General features: G+C 33.1%; 1 pseudogene; it reads left to right on the forward strand.

The window, feature by feature from the left end:
- The window catches only part of LOC148947505 (uncharacterized), a 75,501-nt pseudogene extending 53,609 nt beyond the window's left edge, over positions 1-21,892 (forward strand).
- Positions 21,893-22,114: the final 222 nt, after the last annotated feature.

Here is a 22,114-nt window from a genome sequence, read left to right on the forward strand (position 1 = left end):
CTCTGATCCGGGGGGGTAAAACTTTTTTGCTTCAATTAAAAAAATATGCAGGCGCTCTTCTGGCTCATAGGCTTCGAGAAAAAGAAATCTGGAAATGTACTGCCTCAAGGACAGTTTCTTCATCCCCGGCCTTTTGCATTTTTCTTCAGAGAGCCCCATAGCCTCTCAATACATTGTGTGTGGATGGTCTCATCTGATGCGCCAACAAAGTTTTCAGAATGATTTATTTGATGGTGCCTATAGCCGATATCTGACAGCCTGGAGTATGCTGCCCAGCAGTCACTCATAATTATTGAGCCTGGCTTTATATATCTTTGAATGAGAGGGATAAGAGTTTCTTTACCCCTTCTCAGACTCTCATTACCATCTAAGAGAGGAATAATAAATTTTTTTTTGCTCAGCCTCTCAATTCCACCAAATACCCAAACCTGGCTGAGAAGCCTCCCCTGGTTGTATTTTCGTTTGACCAAAAGACTTTCGTCTATTTTTACCACAACGCCCTCACCTCCTATTGGCTCTTGGTTTCCTACCCAATTGATCAGTACCTCGCTACACATTGACCTCCAATCCACACTTGTTTTTATGCAAATATCAAGTTCTAGCCTTGCTGCTCAATGCTCCCACATATTACTCAAAAACATGGTTATAAACATAATAAGTTTGTCTGTTGGAAGTTTGATGTACTGTAAGAAACTTCCTTTTCTATCACTTAAACTAAAATTGCATCGTTTCCTCCTTCTTGTGTGTGGAATTGGAACTGTATTGTTCTACACCCAAACATTATTTGGGGACGTAAAGTGGGAACAAGGGGTCTGGCAACGGGGGCAAAAAACTTTTGTTGGCAGCACACCATGAGCCCTGAGAATAGAAGATATTTGAAAATAATAAAAAAAATATAGTTTGAAAGAGACTTCAATATTAAAATGAATAGCGTATTTTTTTTCCAACTGATTTGCAGCAATGATAAAATTAATGTATTTTATTAGAAGTGAAAAAAAAGAAACGAGGAAAAGTTAGGAAATTGAGAAGTGTCGATAATTTTGGAAACCACACGGCCTTTCCATGACGATAAATAAAAGTTCCAATAGGGATAAATCCTTTTAATAGAAAGTGATAAATTTCACAAGAATACTAGATATTTTGGTCACTGATGACAGTCAGTGCTTATGTGACTGATATATCTAGTATTTTTGCAAAATTCATCACTGTCTGTTAAAAGGATTTTATCCCAATTTGAATTTTTCTTTATCGATAGAGAAGTGTATTTAGAATTTAAATGTCCACAACACAAATATTAAGAAATATTAAAAATATTTAAAAATGACAAAAGACAAGCCGAGGCAAAAGTTAAAGGTCCAATAAAAAAAAAATGTAATTTTACAAAGGCACCGCTTCGAATTTAAGTGAAATTTGGACGTCATAACATCAAGAAAAGGCTGAAATTGTTTGCATTTAGAAGGCAAGCGACAGTGAAAATATATGTATATATATATATATATATATATATATATATATATATATATATTATTTGAAAAAAACTACGTTTTTCTAAAGAGTTAAAGAGGCTGAGTTACAAGGTCGAACCTTAAAACGTACAGGGATTAGGAGGCACAGTTGGGGGCTGCCACCCCAAACCCCCGCTTTCGCAGCCTTTAAATAAAAAAAAAAATTTAAACTGAAAGTAAGGAGCGACGAACAGAATTATTATCTTAAAACGAACAGAAATTATTCCGTATATGAAAGAGGCTGTGCCCTCCTCAACGCCTCGCTCTTTACGCTAAAGTTTGACTTTCTCACAACTCTTTTTTTAAACAATAAAAACTTTAGCGTAAAGAGCGAGGCGTTGAGGAGGGCACAGCCTCTTTCATATACGGAATAATTTCTGTTCGTTTTAAGATTTAATGTCGCTCCTTACTTTCAGTTTAAATTTTTTTTTTATTTAAAGGCTGCGAAAGCGGAGGGTTTGGGGCGGCAGCCCCCCAACTGTGCCTCCTAATCCCTGTACGTCTTAAGGGTTGACCTTGTAACTCAGCCTCTTTAATTCTTTAGAAAACGTAGTTTTTTTCAAATAAGACACAAAAACAGGTTAGACATTCTTTGTTATGAAAATTGACGCGCAGATATTTTCATAACAAAGCATGTCTAACCTGTTTATGTGTATTATTTGAAAAAAAATAAGGTTTTTCGTAAATGTAAATTCGGGGGATACTTTTTTCGGTCTGAAAATATCAAAAGGCCCTAACAGGTCGAATTCTGCTTCGAATGAGTCCTCATTCAACCGGATCCGTTGCCAACTGTGGCCTGTAGGCGTGGCTAAGAAAAAAAAAAGACATGATCATGAATTTTAAGTGGCTATATTTGGTTTTTTGAAAACAGGGAAGGAGTGATCGGATTGAGCTGAAATTTCGAGGATAAGCTCCCGGGCCCTAGGAAAGCTTAACCTCTAAATTTCAGCCCAATCGGACAACGTTAAAGGGGGGCTGTGGTGGGAGGTTCCAAACTTCCGGCCCAGTTTACCCCATGAAGGTAAAGTCGGAGGAGGATGAAATTTTGCAAGTTTCTTAGTTTGAGCTTGGGCTACAAAATGCGATTACCGCCGTCTCTCTGCGACCTCTAGGACCTGAAAAAGCTTAACATTGTGGTGGGTCGCCTCTTTATAGAGGCACAAGTGTGCCTCCTTGATATATATATATATATATATATATATATATATATATATATATATATATATATATATATATATATATATATATATATATAAAGAAACAAACAAGAATTTTCTGTCCTGTTTCCTGGAAAACTTTTTTTTTCAAGCATTTAAAAAAGTTAATATATATATATAAATATATATATATATATATATATAAATATATATATATATATATATATATATATATATATATATATATATATATATATATATATATATATATATATATATATATATATATATATATATATATATATATATATATATATATATATATATATATATATATATATATATATATATATATATATATATATATATATATATATATATATATATATATATATATATATATATATATATATATATATATATATATATATATATATATATATATATATATATATATAAATTGAATCAATCTAACTTAGTAATCAACAAAGAAATAAAAACAAAATGTACCTAAAAAAATCAGTACTGTAATCAGCCTTGTGCAAAAATTTAATTGCAGCCTCAAGCACCATGATTTTGCAACCTTGACAACATGAAGTTGCTGATATTTTTATGATAATGTATTAAATAACTAAATTTAAATTTGAATTTTGACAAGGCACCTCGTGTGTATCGTGTATCATATGTATTCGACAAGGCACCTTGTGTGTGTTGTGTATCGTGTATCGTGGCTTTAATATTTTCAATGTTTCGTCGAAAACACATTCTTGAACAATCAGCGTTAAGGAAGAAGAAAAATACATATTTGCAAAATAAATTCTTTGAACTTAAATAGGCTACTTGTGATTATCCAAGTTTTTATGGAAAGTCAGTGCATATGGATTAAAATAAGTATTTATTATGAAACAGTAAGTTTAAAACAAAGGTTTTAAGCCTGTTTCCACGCTATATTAGCCTTTTTACACCCTATTTTTTTGTCATCTTCAAGAGCTCAAAAATGGCTTAAATTTGAATTTCCGATAGGAATGCTTATTATATTCGTAATCAGCATAAAAAAAGGCATCGAATGGTGTATTCACTTTAGTCCTAACTCAATAATATGATTTCGTATATATTGACTCATTGTTTTGGTGTTTTCTTCTAACTTTTTGATCCTTGGCCTATATTTAGTATCCTTATGGAAGGAGTGTATTTGTAAGCAAATTGCTTATTTTAGGCAACTTAGAATAAGTGTAAAAAAACATAATTGAGTAACACTTTTACCTTGTCCCTAGGTCAATTATGGAATTTTGTAGGCTATACAATATATTTAGGCTATTATATTTCATTAATATTAACCAAACTCAACTTCTTTTGTGATTATCATAAAATGCACAAGTACCCAAATTCTAGAATCACCTTGAAAAAAAGATATCAGACTTTTACTACCAATAAAACAATGCAATATAATTTTGTGAGGGCATAGTAAGAAGCTGCTCAGGAAGAGAGCTCACAGCAGACTCTACAACCACTACTTCTCGAATAGAGTGGTGGGCCCCTGGAACAGTCTTCCCAATGCAGCTGTCACCGCTCCCTCTTTCACTGCACTCAAGATTGCCCGTGATAAGAATTGGTTCACCAAACCATGGAAAACAGAGTGGGACGCCACCGAACCAGTGACTCCCCATTATCACTGACCAGTGACTCTACAGGATCTTTCCTTATTTCGCTGGACAATGCGATTTAAGGTAAAGTAAGGTAAGATAATTTAAAAATCAAAATATATTTTCATTAAATCAGATATAAATGTAAGCTAATTTAAAAAACAAATAATATGCCCTAAAAAAACAATTGCCTAGGAAATTATATAAATCCTAAATCACTGTTGAATCACTTGAAAACAAGCAAATATGGATGTGGCTGGAGTTGTATAAATTGTGAAGGAAGGAATGCCTGGCCCTTCATTTCACAGATTTGACTAAAAGTCTTTGAAGTATCTGATATAACAATTCATCTGATACAATTTGACATTTTTATTAGAGATGACATAGAACAGTATTAAAGCTGTGGATGTGCTTTGCTAAAAAATTGCTGTAAAAAGTGCCAAGTTTGGAGTTATTTGGTACTTATTTAGAATCCAGAAAACACACAAGAAGTGAAGTTCTGTTAATGCTAATGAAATAAAACTAAATAGTTTAAAAATATAATAGTTCAGAAACAAATTTAGGCTATATTTGCACATAAGGGGGGGGGTGGTCTGGGTAAAGCATAGCATATATTAAATATGTAACCTAACCAAACCTAGGTACCTTTTATTCCCCCTAAACCCCTAAAAACTAAAGTTTATTTATGGTTCCCTGAGTGAGAAACCCTTTGTTTATACAGCATCCCATGTAAGTACCAGGTAATGCCTATCTGATCTTTACAATACTGTTCTTGCTCATGTTTTCTGGATTCTAAACAAGGACCAGTTATGTTAATGCTCCTCTTAATGATCTGTATAGTTGTTTTTAAAATTTCTTCTGTTTTAAGGCATTTTAGTGAGATTCTAAGCCAATCATGGGCATATTGCTGTTGCAATTGTTTTTCTCAAATGAGCTGATGGAAAACAAATAGAAAATATAGATTTTCTTCTTTTATTGTTTCAAGACTAGAATATCACAAAGCTAAACATTCCCAGTGTTTGATTGTAAATTAAGTAAATACAATCCCTGATGGAGTTTTGTTGATACCTGTCTTAAAATTAATTCTTCTTAATAAAATATATTGCTTATGGGAAAGTAGTGAAAATAACAGCAACTGTGACTCTTGTTCTCTGGTCACATTGGTGGTCCTGGCAAAGTGGTTGACACTCTGGGTTGGGAATTCCTTGTCCCAGGGGCACAGGTTTAATTCCTGGCACTGCTAGTTTATTTGGTTGGGGATAGGGATCAGTGATGTGACTCAGTAAGCTCAGCCAGAGTTGGCCCAGCTTTAAATGGGTACCTGGAGAAATCTGGGGAAGATGAGCAAAAAGGGCTTGCAAAATCATGGGATGACAGGCACCTAGCTTTTTGTTTCACTTCCTGGCTAAAGGACCCCAAAATGGACATCAGTACTGCCAGTTTGGACCTTGAAAGTCTAGTGCCACTATACTAGCTTACATATTGGACTTCAGTTTGCACACAACATTTTATCTTCTGTGATTTGTAAAAGCATTTAGACAATCAGGTCTCAAAGCATGATTAGTATTAAGTAATTTTTCAGGCCATGCTGGCTTTGCATTTAAAACAAATATATTTTGCTATGTTTAAAAAAGAGATTTTAAAGTTATTAATTATTGAGAAGCACTCTCCTGTTTTGCCAACTTTTTAGGCAATAAACAATTTTTTTGGGCTCTTTACCAGTGGTTATCCTTTCTAATGCACTTAATTATGATTGAAATATATTGTGATCACTAAAAATTCTGAAAATCTTACCTAATTTACCAACTTAAGATTGTTCAAAAATGTTTAAGAAAATATTTAAGTAGACCTACTGACTTAGCATAGAAACCTTCTTTAAAATCCATTAAATGAAAACAGAGATGAAGAAATGCAAGTTGGAGTAGGGCAACTCTTCTTACTTAAAGGTAATAATCATCCAAAAACAGAAAATGTTTCCCAAAACATAATAAAAAATATTTATAACAATGTCCTCAATGTTAGAGTCTGGAAGAGTTGCTTTTTTAAAATGTTCATCTTACACATAGTAATTTTTGTTTGACTATTAACTCACTTCAACAGTGAAAGAATTTGGATGTGGATGGGGGTGAAGGTTGGTATCTCTTCTAACTTAAAGCTAATAGTCATTCAAATACAGAAAATATTTCCAAGTATGTAACAACAAAATGTTCATAAAATATCATTAATGTTAAAATATGGAAGTGCAACTTTTTATATTTTCATTGTATCTAAGGTATTTACATAAATTATATTTTATGTAAATTTTATAATATTTTATATATAAAAGATGTTAATTTTGCATAAAACAGTCCTTCTGTGATTATTGAATCATATGAAAAATAATTAAGCTAATAGACAGCCAAAGACAGAGCATGTTTAAGGAAATATTTTTGAAAATATCATCAATGTTAAATTATGAAAGTCCCACTTTTTTCTAAAGGTTCAGTTTACATAGGATAATGTTTGTGGCTATTAAGATGGTCCATCCTTTTGCCTGAGTTATGGATGTATGGACATGAGAGATGGTGAATGTAATGAGGGATGAATATTTTGCAAGATTTAAAAATTTAAGACAATTGCTTAGGTTGGCAAGTGAGCACAGAAGTAAAGTTTTGTGATTTATTTTTCTTTGTTTCTGTTATGCTTATGTAATGTCAAGCATTTTAAGTTTTTTTTTTTCTTTTTTTGAATTGCCATAACCCCAGGGCTTTACTGCAATAAGACCTAATCATGTCCATTCATGTTTGTTAAAAAGACAGGAGTTCTATGTTTCCTAGCTTCAATAAGTTTAAATGTTATTTTGAGACCAGGGATTCCAAAGTAGGTCAGAAACTTTCAAATGGACCTCTGGTACGAATAAGAAATTTGTAAGAAATGTATATCAATTTAAAGATTAAAAAAACACTTGTAGAAAACAAACAAGGCAAATGAATGTACACTTTTACAACCATTTAATAAAGTGTTACAAATATTGGTCACCCTTACAATTGAAATGAACAATGATACAATTATGTTTCCGTTTTCTTTAAACAGACTGAAGGGGCAAACCTCTAAGCTTTGACAAATTCAATCTCACATTTGGGCTCTTTCCTTTTCAAAGTGGACTTTCTTTGGATTTTTTCCATCCAACTAAAGGGACAGCATCAGGTACAAGTGACCTTCCACTTAGCCTAAATACCCTGAGAAAAATCATGCAGCTCTACACTATGATTTACCCCCAAACTGCCTAATGTGCAAATATATAGCCCAAATTATATATTTCTAATGTATTCTGTCACTTGTTTTTCCAGTTCTTGTTTTGTCACAGTTGATTCAATTAACAAGTATTAGGGTTGAGGGACAGCTTGGCAGAATAAATGAGAAATATCTAATTTCAGCTATAGATTTCTATATTAGGAGGATTGGGGTAAAGTAAAACAGGGCTGTTGCTAAAATGTGTTAGCAATAATCATTATGCAAATTATAAAGAATCATTTTTTTCAGCATGTTTTGTTCTCTAGGCCTATAACATATCAAACATTGTATACCCAAAGAAACATAAGTAGCAACAAGCTGTATATACATAAGCACATGCTATTTAACAATGACTTATCTAGTGCTTAAATATGACCCCTCAGTGATATTGACAAGAAATGAGTAACAGATAAAATGAAATTTAAATATCTATCAGAAACTAGATACAGGCTAAAGGGGGCAAAAAACATGGCTGGATAATTGGAGTTCAAAGATAGGTGGTGATTTTCTAGTGGAATAAACACTTCCCTGGCTAGTTTAGGACTTTTAATTGATTAGCCTACTGAAATTTTCCTATCCTATACAATTTAAATATTTTCCTTGTGCAGCAGAGCATTAAGACAATCTATCACAATGAAAAATATCCAGGGTAACTTGAATAGAATGACAAAAAAAAATGAAAACCACAATATGCAATCTTACAATTAAGCTTCTGGCCACACAAATTGTATTACCCAATTCTGAAATAATTGCTGAAGGTGTATTTCCATTAATCAGAAACGTAATAAAATACTGCAAATGGAGGTACCTAGGACCTAACATCAGTGTACTTGAAACTCGGCTCCCCAAAGCTGTTCTCCAAATACAGCCAGGCAAATCTGTACAAGGAATTCTCAAAACTGTGGCTACAGCAATGAACTTTGAAATCTACAAGCAAATATGCAACCTAAGTGGGAGGGTGTGTTGGTTTTAGCAAGCCTGAGGATAGAATAATAGGACTTCTATGATACATGAAACAGAGCTGAATGCACTGGTAGATCTATGTTAATTGTCTAAGAAAATTGAGACAGCTATGGATGGAAACAATAATATTCAGTAAAGATACAATGTAGGCTTAAGGGCAGTAACCAGGTAGGGAAAAAAGGGAATATATTCAGGGAGGGGTAATTTTGTAGCACTTGGAGAAAGGAGGAAATATTTAGGGAGGGTAAGGGTAAAGGATGGTCCTTACTCATGCCCTATGTGCAGAGAAAATGGTGAGAATCTGCTTCACTTCATGGCCCTTTGTCCCGAATTACAGGATTTAAGGAAAGAGTTATTTTTTGTTAATGTGGGGACAAGTGAGTGGTTGGTTTCAGTAATGGGATCAAAAAATTACAGGACAATAAGAATGATAGCAAAGTATATGAAATTGGGTATGTCACATAGAGATAGATTTTTGTAAAGGGGGTGGGGTGAGTGTGGAAAGTATTGTTGTATGTGTGTAAGTTGTTTTCTTGTTTGTTATTTTTGTAGTCATGGCCCTTGATAGATGTAAATACATCTATCTATTTATGTTAGTTTAATGGTATTGTGTGCTTTATTATGTTTTAGTAATGTTTTGTTATTTTGCGTTGTTATTGTTATGTAGGCTACCATACTTTGCTATGAGTGTTATAATCATGTGCTATTATTTTGTGTGATTTTCCTTTTTTGCCATGGCCCAAAGTGGCTTTTATTGCAATAAATATATATCTATCCATCATAACATTTGATTAATAAAACCCATTAATTTTTTTTTAACAAAATCAGTAAACTTTTGCACAAAACCTAGAGCCATATTTATCCCCATAAGGGGGGCAGCTGCCCCCCTCCCCCCTAGAACTTCAAATGTACACTAGATAGACCTGAAAAAGCAGATAGTTGAAAAAAAAACACTTGAAAAAAGGTAGATGGCCAAAAAAAAGTAGTTGATAAAAGGTAGATGGTTGAAAAAGCTGGAATGACAGAATAAAAGTCAAAACAAGAAGCAATTATCCATAATGTCTTGGAAAGACTTAGCTCTAATCCAAGAAGAGTAATGCTGAAGCTTATTCATGATTTATGATTTTTGGTGAGAACTTATTATAAACATGTCATAGGCATGATAGAACTTGCAGTAAAATTCTACTTTAGCTACTTTTGGCTATCTTGCAAAGGGGTTAGGTTAGGAATATGAGACTTTCAGGGATGAGTCTACAGGCTTAAGTATATCCCAGGAAGGTATTTTGACAAAATAAAATTTTATATTAATTTTCAGTTACCAGTTCCTTTTTCTCTGGCTTTAGTTCTGAAAATTTAATTCCTGTTATTTGAGTAGAATTTTAAGCCATATCACTGTTTTTTTTTTAAATCTAGGAAATCTATTTGCATATCTTTAAAACCTTATAAATTGGGATTTAGCAAAGTTGTAAAGCTGAAAATAGTTGTGATGTACTTCGGTTAAGCAGATAAGCACAGGAAATGCAATGGGAGACCACAGAATCAAATGGGGAGGAAAAAGTCTCCTGGACTTAGATTATTCTGATGATTTAAACATCCAAGATGAGCAAAATGAATGAACTTTTAGAGGTTTTGTGAGTTCATGGTGCTAGAATAAGTTTGAAAATTAATGTTAAAAAGACTAAGTCACTAAGGCTAGGAATAAGTGAAGATGAAAAGGTGATGTTTGGTTATGAAAAGATTGATCAGGTGGGCAGCTTCACTTACTTTGATAGTATTACTAGTAAAGATTAGGTAGATATTAGTAGAGATTGGGAGCAGTAAAGATGTTAAAAGTAGAATGACCAAGGCTCAGGGTGTTTTTTTTTTCACAGTTAAAAAAGTTTGGAATAATAGGAAGATTAGTCTGCAAACCAAGATTAGAATATTAGAAGCTACAGTGATGACAGTGGTCAAATATGGCTCTGAAGCATGGGCACTCCAAAAGGCAGATGAAGATTTGCTAGATGTTTTCCAGAGAAATTGTTTACAAATTGTTCTGGGTACCCAGCTGGCTGACTATACTTCAAACAATAGGCTGTACAGAAAATGTGGTTTAATACCAATATCTAGGGCTATAATGAAAAGAGGTTGAGGTGGTTAGGGCAAGTTGTGCAGATGAAGGATGACAAATTACCAAAGATTGTTCTTTTTCGCCAACCGACTAGGGCTAAACGGAAAGCAGGTTGTCCTTATCTTGGGCAGGAGGACGTCATAAAGAAAGATTTAAAGGAAATGGGAACTTCCTAGGAGAGTGTAAAAAGGGAGGCTTTGAATAGATTGGGATGGAGGAGGAGCATGTGTATTGGCCTCAGGTGGCTTGGTGCTCTGGTGAGTTGTTTGTAGTAGTAGTATATTTTAAGGTTTCACTTTTATAACACATATTTTTAAAGGTTATCAAAGGTCAGGACCCTCTAGAGGGAGAAGGAGTGGAGGTAGGTACTTTAAAATATCATCCTGGGACATAGCCTACTTCTGCCTGTAGACCCATCCCTAAGATTTTCATTTCCCTAATCTAACCTCTTTCCAAGATAGCCAAAAGTAGCTTATGTAGAATTGTACCAAACTTGCTGGCAATGCAATGTTTTGTGAACTGCCAATATAAGCAGCTCCCCCTGCCCTTCATCACAGAATTCCTCGCTCCCCCCCCCCTAGACAAGAAGCTACATGCATCCATTAGCCTAAGGCAGCTATAGGCAATGCTATCCAATGATCAAATTGGTTAAGATTTACTGTACTATACTGCCACCAATGTAATCTCTGATCAATTGCTGCAACACTTTCTTCACTCTAAACAAAGTTACAGCTGTGCTTAAAATAAAGCTTTAGTGCTAAAAAGCCATGCAGTAAAGGGAAGCTAGGAACACCATTTTTGCCATGAATTTATGTGTAAAGACTCAATTTACTAAATAACTGATTCTATAATCAAATTCAAATAAAAAAATAACCAAATAGGCTAAAGTTTATTTTATAGCATTTTGCTTAAAATCAAATCTTCTGCCAAATAGAACAATGATGAGAGAGCTTTGATGATATACTCATCATTGTTTTCAGACGGCTGATCAGAGCCGAATGATGAAAGACGTTTGCACAAAAACAACCAAAGATGTAAGAAGTACTGCTACAAGTACAGACTCCTCATTCCTGACCTTTTGCAATTTTTCTTCAGAGACCACCATAGCCTCTCAGTATATTGGGTGTGGATGGTCATATCATCACGGTCAACAAAGTTGTTGGAGTGATTTATCTGGTGATGAGTAAAGCTTACCTCTGAAAGACTAGAGTATGCTGTCCAGCAGTTAGTCATAATTATCGAATATTATTATTGATACATTTTGGTCATTTTCAAGACTTCAAAAAAGGCTTAAATTTGAATTGCAGTAGAAGCAATTATTATTTTCAGAAAGAACATAAAAAAGGACATCAAGTGATATGATCACTTTATTTTTAAGTCAATAATATGAACAACAAAAATTTTACCTGAAATATAGTTAACCAGTAGGCCCTATCTGCTTGCACAAGCAGGGCTCAAGAGAAGAAATCCCCATAAAAATCCGAAAAGATTACTAAAAACCAGAAAAGTGCTCAAATTAGCTACTACTCTGTACAGAATCTTAAAACAAAAATATATAGCTCAACATGTATATTTCTCTGTACAGGGGTACCCTAAGCCTCTTTTCATTGGGGAGAAGGGGGGCAAACTTCATAGATTTTACTTAATTGCTATGGTACCTTATTTCTGTCAAATGTTCTGCAGAAATCAGGAATTTTGCATAATTTCTGCTAATTTTGCAAAATTTTCCCCTTTGGTGAAAACTATACTGAATGCCGGAAAATTTAGGGGGGCAGTGTGCCCCGTCTGCCTTCCCCCCTGTCTTGGGATACCCCTGCCCATGTATTTTGAGTTTGTTGAATTTTCTAATGTTAGTTCACTTTATGGGGGTTTGGCTGACACAAAAGTTCTCTACTGCAAGATACATAAGGAATATATAATTGAAGTTGGCTCTATATTTGAACACTAGCAAGGGCAAGAGGGCTAAGCAATATGAAGCAGTTATTAGCACTATCTGTAAATATTTTAGGGCTTATTGTAAACTGAACCAGCACAAAAATTGGTTTTTTATTTGTTTACCAAGAAGGGTGTAAGAATAAAGTAAACCAAAGCTCTTCTAGGAATTATACAGGGAAGTAGATTTTTATTTTTTAAAGTTGTTATCAGAATCTAATAGTGTTTCTTCTCGTGACACTGAACTGTAAACTAGTACCATATTTCATTCTGAAATGGGATGGTTCCGCATTAGCAACAAATATTTCCATGGTTCATCAATACTGCCATACCATTAAATTTGTAATTTTCATAGTTTTAAAGGTACTTTTGCATTATCAGGTCCTCTCAGCTTAAACAGTATAGATTGGCAATGATAAAACCTGTTTTGTGACCTCTTATCTGTTGTAGAGCATGTAATGATAGTAAGGTTTTCATTGCGTGTACGATATTAAGCTGTGTTTTTTGGATTTTAGGGGGGGGGTACCTAGGTTAGGTTACGTATTTAATATATGCAATGCTTTACCCCCCACCTCTAATGTGCAAAGATATAGACTAAATGTGTTTCTAAACTATTATATATTTATCCTATTTTATTTCACTAGCATTAACCAAACTTGACTTTTTAGAGAGGCCCTGATAATGCAAAAGTACCGTTTTAAATTTATATCTGCAAGTTGAGTGTATAATTTACCAAAATGTAATATTAAATAAAATATATAATAATAGAAACAAACTTGATAATCTGATTAGTAAAAACATTCTGGGTATTATGAAGTAATAATATTAATGTTTTTCAGTTTTGTTTTAGTATGTTGCATATTCATTGGCTAAAAGAAACACAATACGTTGTGTAAACTGCTTTAAAACATTTTTCTGTTGCTTCACTGCGTTGACACTACTTCAACCTAAAAAAAAGGCCATTCAAAAAAATGTCAAAAAGTATGCCTTGAATTTTAATCATGCTTGTAATTTGCTTCCATTTGGATTATCTGTTTTACTCCTTCTTTGTAAGCAATTTAATTTAAAGGAAGGGTAGAAGGTTTTTTTTTAATTCTTTCTCTCTCAAAAGTAAGTACCAAAAATTTTGAAAACTAAAAAAAATCATTCTAAAATACCTACTTATTTTACTCCTAAAAGCACTGTAAACTACTATTCCTTCCCTCCCGTCTAATGGTCAAACATATAGGCTATCCCAAATTGTATGTTTTCCTCAAGTTTTCACTGTTGCTTTATGCTGTAGGTAATTTCGGAGACCGCACTGCCTTTCCATGACGATAAAATAAAAGTCCAAAATAGGGATAAAATCCTTTTCAATAGACAGTGTATAATAAATTTAACAAAAAATACCAGATATTTCGGTCACATATACAGTGACGTCATCAATAGTAAAACATCAGTTTTGATCTTGTTTGGCACAGGCAGAATAACTATTGACTAGATTTGACTATATTTTTCTGATGCCAAGCCAGGGCCTTAGAAAACTTTCGCTTCGTGAAAATCCGTATGCTGTTCTTAAAACCCGTATTTGGACGTCCAAGCTCTTTCCATATTGAAAACCAAAATTTTGCTTGACTACATGAAATGACTAGATCTGGATTTTACGACCACCTTGGAATGATTCCTTTACGAATTCGTTAAAAAGGAACAGCTTGTTTTTCTGCGAAGCAGAGAGCATGGCAGATTTCTGCACAATATATATATATAGACAATTCGAAACCTCTCTTTGAGGTAACTGGAGTGACTTCTGAAGGAGGTAAAATGGGACGCTGATTTTATTCAGGACTGAATCTACCGACTCGATGAATGGGGCTTGATCGATTTTCGACCAGTCACGACAGTGTCGAGGGCTAAAGGAGCAAGAGGTGTGGTTTGGTGACCAGAAGATGGCATACCTACAGAGCAAGTTATGGGAAGATGATCAGACAACTGATAATCAAACACGACCTTTACAATATCCGCTTTCAAATCTGACGATACTACATTGTGGTTCAGGTTGGAAGTTCGTGAGGACGTGTGAACATACGTAAAATCGGACGATTTATCTAAAACACACAAGAAATCACTACATAAACACTTAACTAGTGTTCTACGCGGTGACGCTTGAGAATTCAGCTCGGACAGATTACAATTAAAGTCACTGGCTATAATGCAAGGTAAACCTAAGCGCCAAATTTTTTCTATACGTGAACCTAGTTTTTAATCAGACAGCGCAAACAAGCGCTCAGACTGGTCATTATTGTAGTCTGTGGGAAGATACACACTAATACATACAGAACAATCCACTCTTACAGCTAGATAATAATCATTTGCTTCGAAAATACTAGAATGGAGAGCTGATTTTACAAACGTAACAAGTCAATCCGAGGGTTGGCCTCTATTGTTCAGCTGTCTAGCGGGTACACAATAAGTTGTCATATCCTCAAGCTCAAGTATGTTCAGATCATGTTTAGTAACAAAATATTCCTGGAGATAAATCACACTAAACTCAGAACGGAGGCTTTCCAGAACCGGAAGTTTATTAATAAAAGAGCCGTTTATATTCCACAATAGAAGAGTTAGTGACTAGGTCATTAGTTCGAGGGTTGACGGTTTTTGGGCACTTAACACTATAGCAAGTATGACCCTGCTTATTGCAACAAACGCAAAAGTCTGCCCTCTGACATGGGGTATCGGACGTAGATTTGTGATCGGCGAAGCCGCATTTGGAGCACAAAGAACTGTTTTTACAATATGCAGCTAGGTGACCGATTGTGAGGCAATCAAAGCAGCGCCGAGGTAAGAACACGAACTCTTCAACTGGGAAGTGTTCATATCCGATTTTCACTGAAACTTTGAGAAACATATCGAGGTAGTTTCGTGTTGGAAAGTAGATTTTAAATGTTTGAGACTTGCCATACTGTAGGGTTTTATTGCACTTGGGGATTAGCTGTTTTAGAGACTGTTCGTCTAGATCCTCCGGCACTCGCTTGATTGCAGCTAAAAAATTGGTGTTTTATACTTAGCTATGTTCCGTTTGTAATGTTGCATGCGTCATATATTTAAAAACAATTTGATCACTCCTGAAGGGGGGGGGGGGTAATGTAGTTTATTTTCTTAAATAAACATATGAAGAAATATGTAAATATGACCTTATGAGCATATGTAAAAATATTCATAAGAATATGTAAAAATATGCTCAGAAATATGACCTCAATCATATGATTTTTTTTCAAAATTGAAGCTCCAAATGAATTTTCTCAAACTCTTTATTTGCTGTGGAAAAAGTAGGGTAGCAAAGTAGCAATGCTACTTGCTGCAGTTTTCAAATTTTTTGGCAGATTTTGTCTGAAAATGCAATTTATACATATAAAAGTAATTTTTGGTCAAAGAAAAGCTGTCAAAACACAAGTTGTGTTCTGCCATGCAAAAAGTGGGATAGCATAGTATCAGTACTACTTGGCAGTAAAAAGAGGTTAAAAAAAATCCTTTGAAGATATAAGTGAGTTAGATTGAAAAGTTATTCTAAAATGGAAAAGGGGAAGCATGTAACCTATGCCGAGAGGTGGAGGGGATTTCGTGATAAATTTGGATATATTTTCATTATCGGGCTATAAATTAGGTGAACATACCACTCGAGACCTTTTTTTTATGCTTTTTTAAAATATAACCATCATTTTACTCAGATATTAAATGGAAACTTTAAGGTGATACTGTTTTCTCTTATTTTTTTGCAATTTAGTTTGAGTCTTAATTTCTTTTACTCTAGGCTAGGTTTTTGGCATAATATATTAATCTTAAATACATACTATTTGAATGCATCATAGATTAAACGGTACTTACGTATTATAACGCCTAACAACACTCAAGTTTACACTATGTAAAACTTGGGAGCAAACCTACTTTATCTGCCTTTATTAAGAAACAATTAGCTTACGCTCAGTGGAAAACAAGTGGTGGGTGACAGAATACATTGTAATTATATAATATAGGGTATATATTTGCAAATTAATTAGGGGTCGGGGTTAGGTTAGTTTGGGCCAGGTTACCAATAAATAAATTGTAAATTTTTACAAACTCAAAAATTTTAGTGCACAGAATGACATTTTTTTTTCGAAACGTGTTTCTAAACATTTGATGGCAATGAGGTTTGATTTATCTTTAGTAGGTTGCTAAAAAGAAAAAAAATGTTAGAAGAATACCATTGAAAAGATTGGACGGCTAACTTCTGGTGAATTTTTGTTTCAAATCGACGCCATTTTAAGGGGTTTTAGGCTCTGTCAATATCTTTGTACTCTGTCTTAGGTTACAGCTGTCACTGCAACCATGGTATATAGAAAAATTGTATTAAATAGGGATATTTTTTATTGTTTTTTTACATCAGTATATTGTCTTCAAGTGTAAATAAATAGTTATGGTAAAAAGGTGAAATTGGTTTCACAATAGTATTGGCATTAATGCTGAAAGAATATTTTAATTAAGAAAAAGAGTAGTTGAAGGCAAATTTAGACCTTGTCTCAGGAAGATTGTCCCCCTTAGTTAACCTAAACAATTGATTGATTTTTCAGAATTTTTTAGACAAATGTTGTTACATTTTGTAGATGTTAAAAAACTACAGATTTATCTTTCTGGAAATTTTTTTAAATTTCTTGAATTTCGCTTGACTGGTATTTTAAAATCCCTCAGAAGGTAATTATTTAATTTTCAATAATTTTTTTGATTGATAAGTTCAATGCTGTTACATAATATCTAGTAAGCTGAAAGTTGTATTTTCCTTTTTTACCGTGAAAGTATATTGTAAATTAAAATCAACAACTGGACTTTAAAAATAGTTTGTTTAAAAAGGTAAGTTTTTTAATTTTTGCACCCTTTTGACTGCTGAAGGACTTGAGTCTGAGCTTTGCAGTGGTTTAAAGTCATTATTAGTCATCCATCATTATATCTTTTGTATTTTAGGACTCCCCTGACTATAATCTGTGTTGTATCCAAGTTTTGATGATAGTATTATACTTCTCATAATTGGCATTAACTCCGTTCTCCAAGATCTTTCATGGACTTGCCACAAATTCTGAAAATGGCTGATCTCATCACAGTTTCTGAGGATTCTTTCATTAAAAACGGTAATTCTATACATTCAAATTTTCTGTTACAGCATAAAAAAAGCTACTTTACTCTAGGAAATACTCGTCCTTTTTTTCTCCTTTCTCATTAAGGGGTCCTTAAAGAAAAGCTACTTTAGAAAATACTCGTCCCTTTTTTGCTCCTTTCTCTTTAAGGGGTCCTAAGAAAAAAAATATTTAACTGCATATGTTTTTGGATTTAACGATTAAGAGCTGAGGTGTGATAAAAGTGGCATCTTTGTGCCACAAAACTTATTTAAATTCAGATTTTTAGCTTTTATTTTTAAGTGTGGTGAGTCAAGTAATCATCCCATAGAGAATTTTTCTGTGAATCTTTTCCCTGTGCAGGTATGATGAACGATATATTACCACCAAAGCAGGGGTAGTCCTGGGGCTTCAGATGGTAATATCAAGTTATAAGACGTGTAAGAGAGGAATAAAGCTTGTTGAATTCAGCTGTCAAATGTTGGAACACTATATTTTGTACTTTATTGTTTTGGAACTTATGCAGAACCCCCCCCCCCCCATTCGATTGGTTGTGATTCTTTGTGATTGTTAAGCTGTACAATCTTTATTTTTTGGTTATATATTTTTTTTCAATATTTTTTTTTTATTGAGTACAATATCCTAAATTTACACTTATCCAGCTATTAGTTCTATGTTATGTATTTTTTTTTTTTTTAAGAATTTCAGTTTTTTGTTTGTTCAATTTGAGAAAACACCTGTATAGCCTATCAATTTAATTTTTTTGTATGTATATAATGTCTGTATATTAACATTTTTTACACGTAACTAAAAAGAAAAAGTAGTAGCATTTGTTTAGTTAGCTTTACAGACAAAATTATTATATGTCTGTTTAATTTAAAATTTGTTTTAGAATTTGTATACGCTTTACCCTGTGACCTTGAGAAGCCCTTTTATCTTTCAAACCATATTTCGTCACTAAAACGTAAAGATGTTTCCTTGTTCAATATGCCTGGCAATTCAGATCAATGTAAATTTGAATATGATACCAAGGAATTGCAACGCAGATGTTCTAACAATGAAGGTATATCTGATTTTTTTTTTTTTTTTTTTTTTGTTGATTGAAATTTATTGGATATTATTTTATTTGAAAAAAACACGACAAAGACACTTAATCTTAAGATGGAACATTTGTTTTATCTTTTTCCAGTGTTCAGGTGTTTGCCAAACCGCTTTTGTGGTCTTTAATGAATTGAATTGAAAATCAAATATTTTGCAGTAGGTTGCATCAAGACGTGGCTAATTGTAGAAAGAGGAAAGCCAAGACGGATAGTCCAAGTAATTGAGAGGCAATTTCAGAAGCTGCAAAATTTTTATTTTTTGATCATATATTTCTATTCAATATTTTTTTTATTTAGTACGATATCCTAAATTTACACTTATGCAGCTATTAGTTCCATGTTATGTATTTTTTTTTTAAGAATTTCAGTTTTTTGTTTGTTCTATGTTAATGAATTTCGTTGCATGTTTCAGGTTTTAATCTGCTTCATAGAAAGTAGATTAAAAACGATTTGAGAAAAAACCTGTATAGCCTATACATTTAATTTTATGTATGTATATTTATAACTGTATATCTACATTTTTGCACGTAACTAAAAAGAAAAATCAGTCGCATTTGTTTAGTAAGCTTTACGATTAAAATTTTTATATGTCTGTTTAATTTAAATTTTCTTTTAGAGTTTGAAGACGCTTTACCTTGTGACCTTGAAAAGCCCTTTCATATTCCAGACCATCTTTTCTCACCAAAACGTGAAGATGTTCCCTTGCTGAGTTTACCTAGTATTTCAGGACCATGTAGATTTGAAGACAACACCCAGGAATTGCAACCCAAATGTTCTAACAAAGAAGGTATATCTGAAAATTTGTATCTTTGTTCATTGATATGTATTTGGTGTAATTTTATTGGATAAAAACAGGAGAAAGGGACTTAAATCTTAAGAAGGAAACTTCTTTTTCATCTTTTTCCAATAGGCAGGCGGTGGTCAAACCTCTTTCCCAGTATTTAATTAATATTTTTAAACTTTCACAATAAAGTTTGGTAGGTTTTATTGTTTTCAAAAAGCATCATAATAAACCTTAAAACTACATACGTATGTCAATTTTATAATTCATTTTTATAGTGTATATTTCTCTTTAAATTAAGAGATAAAGAAATGAATCTCTATTATTTTAATTCCAAGGTGAATTTGAAAGAAGCAGAAAGTCGACTTCTATTATCTCAACTGCCTACCAGAAATTTATAATGTATGATATTAATTTACTGAAAACACTAGATTCAAACAAAAATACGGAATTTATTTTCTTCAGATGAAGTCAAAAGTTTTTTGTCTGTTTAGGAAGGTTATTCAAAATATTTTGCTAGAAAAAGTTTACTTTTTTTGTCTGTTGTTTTAAATATTTAGCTTGAAGACCATAGCGATTCTCATTGGATTAAAAAAAAAGACAAAAGTCACGTTTTCCTCAGAGAGATGAATTCTTTTAATACAAAGGAAAAACGATGAGAAAAAAAAATCGAAACGAACAATCCTAGCCAAAAAATTTATACGAAACAAACGTGTTTTCTGCATGTAAAAGCACAATGATGAGCTCTTACTAGTTTTGTTTCCAATCACCAGTTATCAGTTGCCTGTGACCAGTTTTCAGTCGCAGGCTAAATATTGTTCTATTTAACAATTCGCTTATAGCTGATGAACAGTGAACTAAAACAGCGTATTTATTGTTCACAGTTCAATAGAAATTTTAAAACTCAAATAGGTTCCTGTCGCTATAAAAAAAAGTATCGGAAAGCAAATAAATCTGCTCGTAAGGTCCTCCAGCCTCACTTTGTTACAAAGTGTTTTCTTTAAACGATTCAAAAGAATCCAATTGCTGATAACGTTGTTACTATGTGCGACCGAAATGTCTGAAGTTTGTTTTTTTGTTTTTCATTGTCTATTGAAATGATTTATCACTATTTTAATTTTTATTTTTAAGATCTGAAGAAACTTTTCTTGACGTTTTTTTTTTTTAATAAAATTATATTGGTCTACCCAAAAATATCAATCTTTGTTATATTATGGGAAGTCCTTGGGCTCTCTCTCTCTCTCTCTTTTTTTCCCTAAATTCCCTTAGAGTTTCGTTATTTTTACTATAATTCATATATAATGGTCTATGAACATAGTCGTACGTTTTTATCTTTAACTTTATCATTTTCGCTATTTAGTTGCATAAGAATAAATAGTTTTAAAGGCTAATATAAGTATCACCATGAGAGAGAGAAGAGGGATCGGAAATAGAATTAGTTCTCCTATTGAAGGATATTCCAGTGTTTTTTTCTGTATTTAAATCTGTAGATTTTAAAAACATTTTGAAAGATATGTATTCTTTTCAGTTATAAGAGTTTTGATTTTATGTGATTTGGTTAACTCTATAGACTTTTAAACTTTTAGGTCACTTTTCACCACACGTGTCTGGACTTCTTCTGAGCGGAAATACGTCACCAGTTGTTTCAAAGAATCCATCCACATGCAGTTTTTTAATGTTGTCATCATCAAAATCTGGAGGAAAAGTTTAAGATTATAAGAACACAGGTTTGAAGAGTTACCTTCAAAGCAAAAAGTTTGAAAAATTGAAAATATATGTAAGAACTCATTAAAAGAAGAAGACATATAAATATGACGTTTGTGATAAAAGCTTTTATCGAATGCACACTTTGAAAGTACACAAAAGAGTGCATACGGGTGAGAAACTTTTTAAGTGTGACGTTTGTGATAAAAACTTTTCTTTAGCGTCACATTTGAACACCCATAAAAGAGTGCATACGGGCGAAAAACAGTTTAAGTGTGATGTTTGTGACCAAACCTTTTCTACGCCATCAAATTTAAACACCCATAAGAGAGTGCATACGGGTGAAAAACCGTTTAAGTGTGCTGTTTGTGATAAAACCTTTTCTGTTGCACAAACGTTGAACAGCCATAAAAGAATGCATACGGGTGAAAAACCGTTTAAGTGTGACGTCTGTGATAAAACCTTTTCCCACGCAGTAAGTTTAAACACCCATAAAAGAGTACATACGGTTGAGAAGCTATTTAAGTGTGATGTATACGATAAAATCCTTTCTACGGCAATTATAACGTTTAAAGACACAAGGAATATTGCACATGGGTAAAAAACCTGTCAAATGTGACATCTACGAGAAAAACATTTGTCCAGCATCAAATTTGAAGATCCATAAAAGAGAGCATACGGGTGAAAATCCGTTTAAGTGTGACGTCTGTAATAAAACTTTTTCTCACGCATTTAGTTTGAACCGGCACCAAATAGTGCATACGGGTGAAAAACTGTTTAAGTGTGATGATTGTAATAAGACCTTTTCTGGAGCATGGAGTTT

The sequence above is a fragment of the Artemia sp. Qi Xiang Cuo genome, chromosome 10, assembly GCF_049724085.1.
Source record: "Artemia sp. Qi Xiang Cuo chromosome 10, ASM4972408v1, whole genome shotgun sequence".
NCBI classification, from domain to species: Eukaryota; Metazoa; Arthropoda; class Branchiopoda; order Anostraca; family Artemiidae; genus Artemia; species Artemia sp. Qi Xiang Cuo.